This window comes from Haemaphysalis longicornis, unplaced genomic scaffold, assembly GCF_048455015.1.
Source record: "Haemaphysalis longicornis isolate Haplotype H1 unplaced genomic scaffold, Haemaphysalis longicornis Haplotype H1 scaffold_6, whole genome shotgun sequence".
Lineage (NCBI taxonomy): Eukaryota > Metazoa > Arthropoda > Arachnida > Ixodida > Ixodidae > Haemaphysalis > Haemaphysalis longicornis.
The window spans coordinates 8,322,087-8,331,086 of NW_027526407.1; the positions used below are offsets into that span (position 1 = coordinate 8,322,087).

The following is a 9,000-nucleotide window of genomic DNA, read 5'->3' on the forward strand; positions in this document are numbered from 1 at the left end:
GGGCTCGGACCACGGGAAAGAATGTACACCACGCTGCAAGCTCTGCAGTGGTCCTCACCCCACCGGGGCGGTAGGATGTAAGAACTGCTACAAGGTTCCGTATGTCGTTACGCGTCACCGTTGGGAACAGAAACACGTGGAGCAACAACAGCCGCCATTACGCCTAGCTTACTTCCCACAGCTGAAGCCGCCGGCGCCAGCTGTGGGCAGACGTGGCCGCTCACGCCATCGCAGCAGCTGCCGCCGCCGCTCCGCCAGTCGTCGCCGCAGCGGCAGTCGCAGCGCCAGCCGTAGAGGTCGAGCGGCGCGTTAAGAAGAGCGAGTGGCGTGGGCCGACGTAGTCAAACCGCCTGCTCCCAAGCCAGCGCCCGCACAGGCGAAGCCGCAGCCAAAATCGGAGATGGTCGCTCTACGCGCCAAAAACGACCGACTAAAGCATCGCGTCGCCGAGCAGGATGCCCGTATCATCGAGATGAACGGGAAGCTGGACCACCTTCTCGCCCTCCAGCAACAACCGCCGCCGCTCGCCTACAACGTACGCGTGGAAAACATTCCCGACGAGGACTCGGCAACGGATGAGCCATCTCAAACCAAACGACGAGCCACTGATGCCCCCAAGGGCAGCAAGATGAAGGCAGCACTCCGCCGTCTCGAAGAAGGGTTAAACAGACACGAAGAGGCATTCAACAGACACGTTGAATCTACTAACAAGCGCCTAGCAGCCCTCGAAGCGACCACAGCGAACATGAACGCATGCCTCACGGCCCTCGAGCAGACGTGCCAAGCCATGCAGAGCAGTATACAGGCGATACAAGCGATACAAGAAACGCTTATACAGATCCAAACGGTCATCACTTAACCTAGCCCCGGTCCGCACCACTCGCAACCTGACCAACGCTCGACATGGCCAAAGCACTACTAACCCCCAATAGAGACCTTTTCGTTTGGCATTGGAACTCAAACGGCTTCCATCATAAGCGAGCAGTATTACAACAACACATCGAGCAGCTCCCTCGCCCACCTGACGCTATTCTCCTCCAAGAGACACACAGTGAGGCCCCTGCGGCCCTACCGGGATATCGCTCCCATGCCCTCCCACCCAGCGCCCGCACCGTCGGCAAGGTGGCCGGCCAGGGTGTCTGCATGCTGGTATGAAAAGGCATCACCTACGTCGAACACACGCTTCTAGAGAACAGCGCCATCGAGCACTGCGCCGTAGAGCTCATCATTGGTCGGAAAGAGAGGAAGGAGAGCACTTTCTTGATCAATGTATACAGCAATCCCAAACATCACCAGCAGAAGTTCCGAGCCTTAATACACAAGACGAGGCAGCTGGCCCAGGAAAGCGCGGCGTTGCTCTGGGGGGACTTTAATGCTTTCCACAGGGACTGGGGCTACCCCACGACCAACGTCAAAGGACGCAGTCTGCTCGAAGACACTACGGACGTCGGCTATCACCTACTCAACGATCCTGCGGCGCACACCCGCCTCGGCTCGTCTACGCAGCGAGACACCAACCCCGACCTGACCTTCTATAGGGGCGTACGGCTCAAGTTTCGCCGCGCGCATGCAGCGCCGTTTTCTCCCCTGGCGGCCTTTGCTCCCATTTCATTACCGCACACGGGGTGCGCTCTTCCGCAGATTCGCTTGGAGTACGTGCTTCGCCGTGATGAAAACTAGCGCGCCTAAGAGGAAAAGACAGGGCTCTAAATATTGTTGTGTAGTTGGGTGCCACAACAGCGTCGCAAACACGAAGGGAAAAGAGCCCATCGTCAAGTTCTATTCGTTTCCCGGCAAGTGGTACGAGACAGACTGCCGAGAAGCCTGGATTAGGGCTGTGCGGTGGAAACAGTGAGTGACCGTTTCTCTGCCTTTCTCCTGTCATTCAGTCGCTGAACTGCACTAAATTACCTTACTTTCGAATAGCTCTGATGGCTCCCCGTGGCTCCCCCCAAAAAACACACGAATATGCAGCAGGCACTTCGTGAACAATGCAAAGAGCGAGAGCCAGGCCAACCCAGCCTACCTGCCGACTCTGTTTCCGGATGTTTAAAAAAAGCGGCGGGTAAGCGGTGAGAGACACGAAAGGTAAGATGAAGGGTAGAATCAGCCAGATTTCGCACTGACTTCCCTGCTTTTACCGCAGGTGGGCAAAGCGGAATAGATGAGCTGCTAGAAATTTGACGTCGTCTCATCCGCACGAGGAATCCTCACCCGTGAACGTGCTGTCGAACGCGTCGGACGCCGACTGCTCGCCAGAAGCGGATGCGCTATCAAAAGCCTTGGAGCAGGGCTCGCTGCTCTTGACGGAGGTGGAAGTCGACGCTCAGCAGTTTACATTGACTTGCGTCGCGGTTAGTTGTCTTACAACGTGCAGATCGCAGGCTATATGAACGGTGGCATGTAGCTCACCATGTATAATTGTTTTTCTTCGAACTACACAGGAAACGCAGACAGATCCTGTGTGCTGCAAGGGTCCTTTGCAGCTCGTGCTGTCTGCAACCGATGGAACCCATGGGTCCACACAAGTCACTCACGTTGCTCAAGCAGACAATGTGATTTTTTTTTTGCACTCAAAGCAACATACTTTCAATCCTTCGATGGGGTAACTAAAAAAATTAATCTACAATTAAATTGTGCACATGTTAAAATAATAAATTCGTACGCACTTAACTTACCTTTCAACCCTCTAACCACCTGTACGGAGCTGCGCTCATCCCAAGCATTTGAATTTGTATCCGCAGTTGGTCCTGAAGTACTACTGCCCAAAGAACCAGATTTGTCGTTGGAATTAGTATAAAATTTGGGCATGCAAGTTCTACTTTTTAAAATTCAGCCATGTTACCGAGGGCTGCACTGAGAGCAGTTGATTAAATGCTGCAGATAATCCTCGTTGAGTGGGTTATAGTAACTTCTGCCATTGAGTACGGCTGCACAAACTATCCGTTGGTGAAGACGCTGTTGCCATATCTTGCTTACGGAAGCAGGGTGCTCGAATGAGCTATTCCCGTAACTTTAGCTTTGCATGCAAGGTCAATATCTGTGCAGTGGGCTAGCTGATGATGTCAACTGTTCTTTGACATGTTCATTGACGACTGTGCTATAACCATTTCTACCTTAGGTCACTACGTAATAACATACATTACACATTGTTCATCCTTTTAGTGGCATTCGACGAATACAAAGGCAAAGCTGATGAAGCTAAATACAAAAATGAAGCCTCGTAGCAGACATTTATTGGAAAGTTTTCTTTCCTTTCTTGAATATTTATAAATGGTCGATGAAGTCTGTGATTACCACCCATGAAGTCTGTGATTACTTGCTGCGTTGTTTGAGTGTTCAGTTTGTACACAGTATGCATATGGTGAAACAGCTGTCCTGTCAGCACTCATATTTCCAAGAAGGGCCGCCAGATGCTCCCTTTCAATGCTGGTGGAGACCGTTGACACCAGACTTTCCACCACTATCTTGGCCTCTCGCTCTACCTCTGTCATCTTCATGGCCTTTAGAACACTGTTCAGTGGGCAAAATAAATCTTCATAGCATGCCATGGCATCGGTGGGTGAGTCCGGCCTTGTGTCCTTGGCACACGTGAGGGGTTCATCTAGAAGAAAGAATTCCGGTCAAGTTAACAGTGGTCATTAAAGACAAACGTACACTATTAGCTCCATCCTAGTTTTTTTTTTAATATACTTCGCACTCACCGAGCTTTATTACCTTTTAAGCGGCTATACAGGCATGAGAATTTCTGAATCACCTAGTTGAATAACTGGAACTTTTACATAAACTGATTTATCCCTGTAACTTTTGGAGGAAGAACAAAGTTTTACACACTTCCTTTGTGTAGAGAAGCTCTAGAAACATTCAGATAGCTCTGTATGGAGAGTAAAAAGAAAGCCTCCGAGACGGCATTTTTTCTCAGCCCCTTGCAACTGCATAGAAATTGCGATTTCGGTGTTACTTTCATGAAGAATGCAACGCTGCGAGGATGAATACTAATCAGCTTTCACTCGGTTTAACAGTAGAAATATGAGGAGGATAAGTTTTCAAGTTCACGAAACCAGGGTATGTCAAGAAAGCAGATTCAGTTCCCTGCCGCGGCGGCCGCTTTTATGACGCAGACGAAAAGCAAAAACGCCCGTGTGTTCGAGATTTCGGCGCACGTTAAAGATCCTCAGGTGGTCAAAATTAATCCGGAACCCTGCACTACGGCGCGCGTCGTCGTCTGTGTAGCGTCGGCGCGTTAAACCTCATAATCAATCAATCACGAAACCACGGTAAAAAGAGGAATCGAGCGAATGCATTCCTAATCAAAATACCTGGGAACAGGTACGCGATGGTCTTGTTCACGTCCCGCTTGGGTTTTTTCGACGGTTTTCTCCACTGCTGGGTTCTGCTTATGCAGGTATCGCCAGTTGCCTCATTCACGTAGGCGCACACAGCCGCGGCATGCTTACAGCGGCCGGTAATTCCCGCCTTGCAAGAGCACGTCCCGGAGGCTACGGACCGTGTGTGAGCGCAGATCTGCATGTGAAAAGTCAATTTAGTATCACCACCTTTGTGTACTTAGCCTCTGAGCGCGAATACATTCGACAAGAGCGGTAGAAAGAACACAAAAAAGAGAAAGAGCGTTTACCTTCAGACGCATATCGTAGACGACGTTGTCTTGCACTTGTGAAACGCACTTGGCGTTCAGCTGATGCTTGTCTGCTTCTATTATCTCCTCCACCGCGAACACATGTTTCACGAGTAGCTTTCCTTTCTTCAGGGTCGCCTCCCTAAAAATAGCTCACAGTTTTCGAGAGGAAGGAAGCCGCAGTAGAATGCCAACGTGTTAGTCGCCATTGAAAACCAGCAGCGGCCGCACGGCAGCTCGGTGCGCGTACGGCAATCTAGGGCGGTTCTCCGCCGCGCGCAGCGCTGCTAGTACCGCTCCGGCGCGCCACCTGGCCCAGCCGTACGCCCCTATAGACCGGCCCGCGGCGGCGCCGCGGCTCGCTGGCGGAACAGGGGGGAAACGCTCGGCAGCGACCAATGCATCATAGACGTCACCGTGCCGCTGCGGTCCGCGGCACCAGCGCCTACCCCCAGAGCGCAGCGCGTGATCGACTGGGTCGCATACCGCAAGGCATTGGAAAGCATCCCGGACCAGGTGGTTGACATCGGGCAGTGGACGCAAGCCCTCAATGAAGCGGTCCGCGCGGCCACCACAGACGTCGACCTTGATGACTCTATTCCCCAGATCGACAGCCGCCTGGCACACCTGGTTGAGGCGAAGAAATCCCTACAGAACAGGTGGAAGCCACAACGACACAACCGCCAGCTCCGTGAGAGAATCGCGGTACTCAACCGCGAAATCGAAAAACACTGCGGCGTCCTCTCCCGCCAACAGTGGCACGTGGTGTGTCAGGATGCCGACGGCCAGATGCATAAGAGCCGCACCTGGCCTCTCTTACGCCACCTGTTGGACGAAACCAAGTCTAAAGGAACGCAACGTCACAGACTTGCCCGCACCTTACACCGAGCCCAGCGAGAACTCGGCGTGTCCGAAGTGTGTCGACGCCTGAATGCCCGCTACCTGCCTTCCACCCCCCCCCCCTGAACGCCTCCCGGACTATACGGGAGCGGAAACTGTTCTTCTCGACCGGGACATTGAGGAATGGGAGGTCAGGGCAGTGCTGCAAAGGATCAACTGCAGGTCGGCAGCCGGACCGGACAAGACACCGAACAAGGCGCTTCGCAACCAGAACGACGCGGCGGTCACCGTCCTCACGCGCTTCTACGAGTGCTGGCGAAACGGCCGTCTATCTCAGTGATGGAAGGAGGCGGAAATGGTCCTTATACCCAAACCCGCAAAGCCCCCCACATAGACAACCTGCGCCCCATCACGCTCACGTCTTGCGTGGGCAAGGTCCTCGAGCTCGTGTTGCTCAACCGGTGGCAACTGTACCTCGAGAACGAAGAACTATATCCGAACACACTCCTCGGCTTCCGCTAAAAGCTCGGAACCCAAAATGCAATGCTACTGCTCAAGCACGAAGCCATCGCCGGCCCGGCTCGCACCCTCGACAACAGAGCGGTGCTGGGCCTCCAGAGTGCCTTCAATAAGGTCCGCCGCTCCGCCATCCTGAAGCAAGTATCCCGCCTCAACATGGGACAGCGCACTTTCTCGTACATCAGGGACTTCCTGTCCAACCGAACCACGACCATCCACGCCGAAGACATGCAACTCCTCCCAAAGTCGCTGGGAAGCATTGGAACGCCGCAGGGATCGGTGATCTCCCCCATTTTATACAACCTGGTGATGATCGACGTGGTCTACCACCTCACCCACCTTCCCGACGTCCGGCACACCATCTATGCCGACGATATCACTCTGTGGGTGACGGGGGGCAGCGACGGCCACATCAGGGCTACCCTACAGCAAGCGATCGATGTCATCGAAGACCGACTTCAGCACACGGGTCTGGTCTGCTCCCCAACCAAGTCCGAGCTTCTAATATTACCGCCCCACGAACGCCGCACCGGTGCCTCAGCAGCCGAAGACATCACCCTCCGCACGGGAGACGAAACTGCAATTCCGCACGTGAAGACCCTGCGAGTCCTGGGCCTTCATCTCGACGCGCACAGGCGCAATGGTTTCACCATCAACAAGCTGGAGACCAACGTTACGGCAGCCACCCGGCTCATCTGGAGGGTATCCACACGCCACGCGGGCATGAAGGAGGCTAGTCTCCTCCGGCTTGTGCAGTTTTTTGCCATCTGCCACATCGCCTACGTAGCCGCCTTCCACAATTGGATAGTTTCCGAGCGCCAGAAGCTGAACGCCATCATTCGCAAGGCCTGCAAGGCGGCCCTCGGCCTCTATCTCCACGCCAGCACGGACAAGCTCTTGGAGTTGGGCGTCCACAATACCTTTGAGGAGATCGCCGAAGCCCAGCGTACGGCTCAACTCACGTGATTGTCGCAAACTCGCACCGGGCGCTACATCCTGCAGCGTCTCCGTCTCAGAAGACGAGCGGAGCGGTGCGGCGAAGTCTCGCCGTCTCTGCCGCAGAGTATACTATGCAACCTCCACGTGCCCCCGGTCCCTCGACACATGCATCCCGACCACAACCAGGAGCGTCGACTCGCCAGGGCAAAGGCGCTCACCGTCGCACACGCCACGGATGCCGGCGCCTTCTACGTCGACATCGCTCAATACCCAAGCAGACCGAACGCTTACGCTGCAGTAGTCATAGCAGCTGTCACTGGCGATCTGTACCCCGCGGGTAGTTTCACGGCTCGAGACGCCCGCCACGCCAAAGAGATGGCTTGCCCTGGCACTTACGAACCCAAGATTTACCACCGTGCTCAGCGACTCGCGACCGGCGATTCTTAGCTACCCCACGAACAGTGTCCCCCAGTGCTGTGAGGGTGTGCGGTGCCCTACCTCCCCGAACGACACCGGTAACTCTACGCTGGTTCCCGGCGCACGAGGGCACCCTGGGCCTCCGCGAGGGGCACGACAACAGGAACGAGGAGGCCGACCGGGCTGCGCAAGCGCTCACCTGTCGTGACGCGCCCGATGGTCTGGCCTCCCCGCTTTTGCCGCCCCTACTCGCGGAGCCGGAGCCCCTCACCACGTACCGGGACGTCCTCGAGTGGTACCGCCTCGGTCGTCGAACCTACCCGTCGCCTCATCCGAGGCTGACAAGGGAAGAATCAGTGATATACAGACAGTTACAGACAAATTCGCTGCTAACCCCGCTGCTTGCCAAGCATATGTGTTCCGAAGTGTACTCCAGTGATGTGTGCAGACTATGTGCGAAGGAGAGGGCCATGGCGGCTCACATCCTGTGGAACTGCGAACTCCACCCACGAGAAGCCAGCAAAGCCACGACGATCCCGCCACAGTTCGAGGCTGCGGCAAGAAGCGCTGACCGCGCCACCAAACTCTTGGCCGTCTAGTAGGTGATGGCTGCCCTCGACCGTCAGCGGTCCGAAAGTGCTCCCTCCACCGGAGGCGGTGCGAATAGGTCGCGACAGGGAGCAGGCGGTCACGACGTTTAGGCCGCGTCCTTGCTGCAGGCATCAATAAAGTTGTTTCTCTCTCTCTCTCTCCCTTGAGAACTACAAGGGCCTGCCAGGATCAGTATCGTAACAGTCAGGGTAAGACTCAGCGACTACTTTTCTTGGGATGGCACAGTGTCCCGGCAGGATGCGCGTGCTGGGGTATATCTTAGCGGCCTCAAACGAAATCAACTCGGCCCAAGTGTTAGCCTGGCCCAGAAAAGTTAGCGGTAAATATCCATGCGCAACTAGAAAAAAATATCAACCGCTTAAAAAGTGGAACGATAAAATAAAACAAATGAATAAAAAAAATGTTGTCTGAACGTTTTGTTTCATGTGTGAAAGCTGTCCAGTTTCACCTCAATTAGGGAAGGTTTCGGTTTTGTAATCAAGCAAAATAGAAACACTAACTAGGCCGCCCTCATCCGAAATTAATTTTAAGTGCGAATGCACTTTATAAGCGACCCTGAATTCCGTTGACCGCCGTCCGTCCACATAGCAACAGCTGCGGGTGCGCGCGCTCCTCGTCTTCCTTGGCAACGGGGGGAGATGGCACATACCCACGTGGGGGATTGGCCAGGAATCTCCCCGTCTTCCTTGGCAACGGGGGGAGATGGGCGCGCGCTGCCTGGCCGCTGACATGGCACATAACCACGTGGGGGATTGGCCAGGAATCGGGCGTGAGAAGGGCTAATGCACCCGCTTAAAGGAGTACTGACACGAAATTTCCAAGCTGAAATCCGCTCTAGCAATCAAGTACAACGACAACACAAATAGGTGTCTGTGAATAAATGCATCTTTCTTTCTTTGTAGTTGTGTGTGTGTGTGTGTGATCTCTGTTTCGCGAACATTACCGAACCGCGCAAATTCAACTCCTGCATTCGCACTTTCACATTCTTCCCCTCGGGGAAATGCGGGGAAATTTTTTTCGTCCCTGTGGCGGTGGCT

At 54.4% G+C, this 9,000-nt stretch overlaps 1 pseudogene; it reads left to right on the plus strand.

Annotated features, from left to right (window-relative positions):
• The first annotated feature begins 1,931 nt into the window (after nt 1-1,931).
• On the plus strand, nt 1,932-5,998 carry LOC144141778 (uncharacterized; annotated as a pseudogene).
• The last annotated feature ends 3,002 nt before the right edge of the window (nt 5,999-9,000 follow it).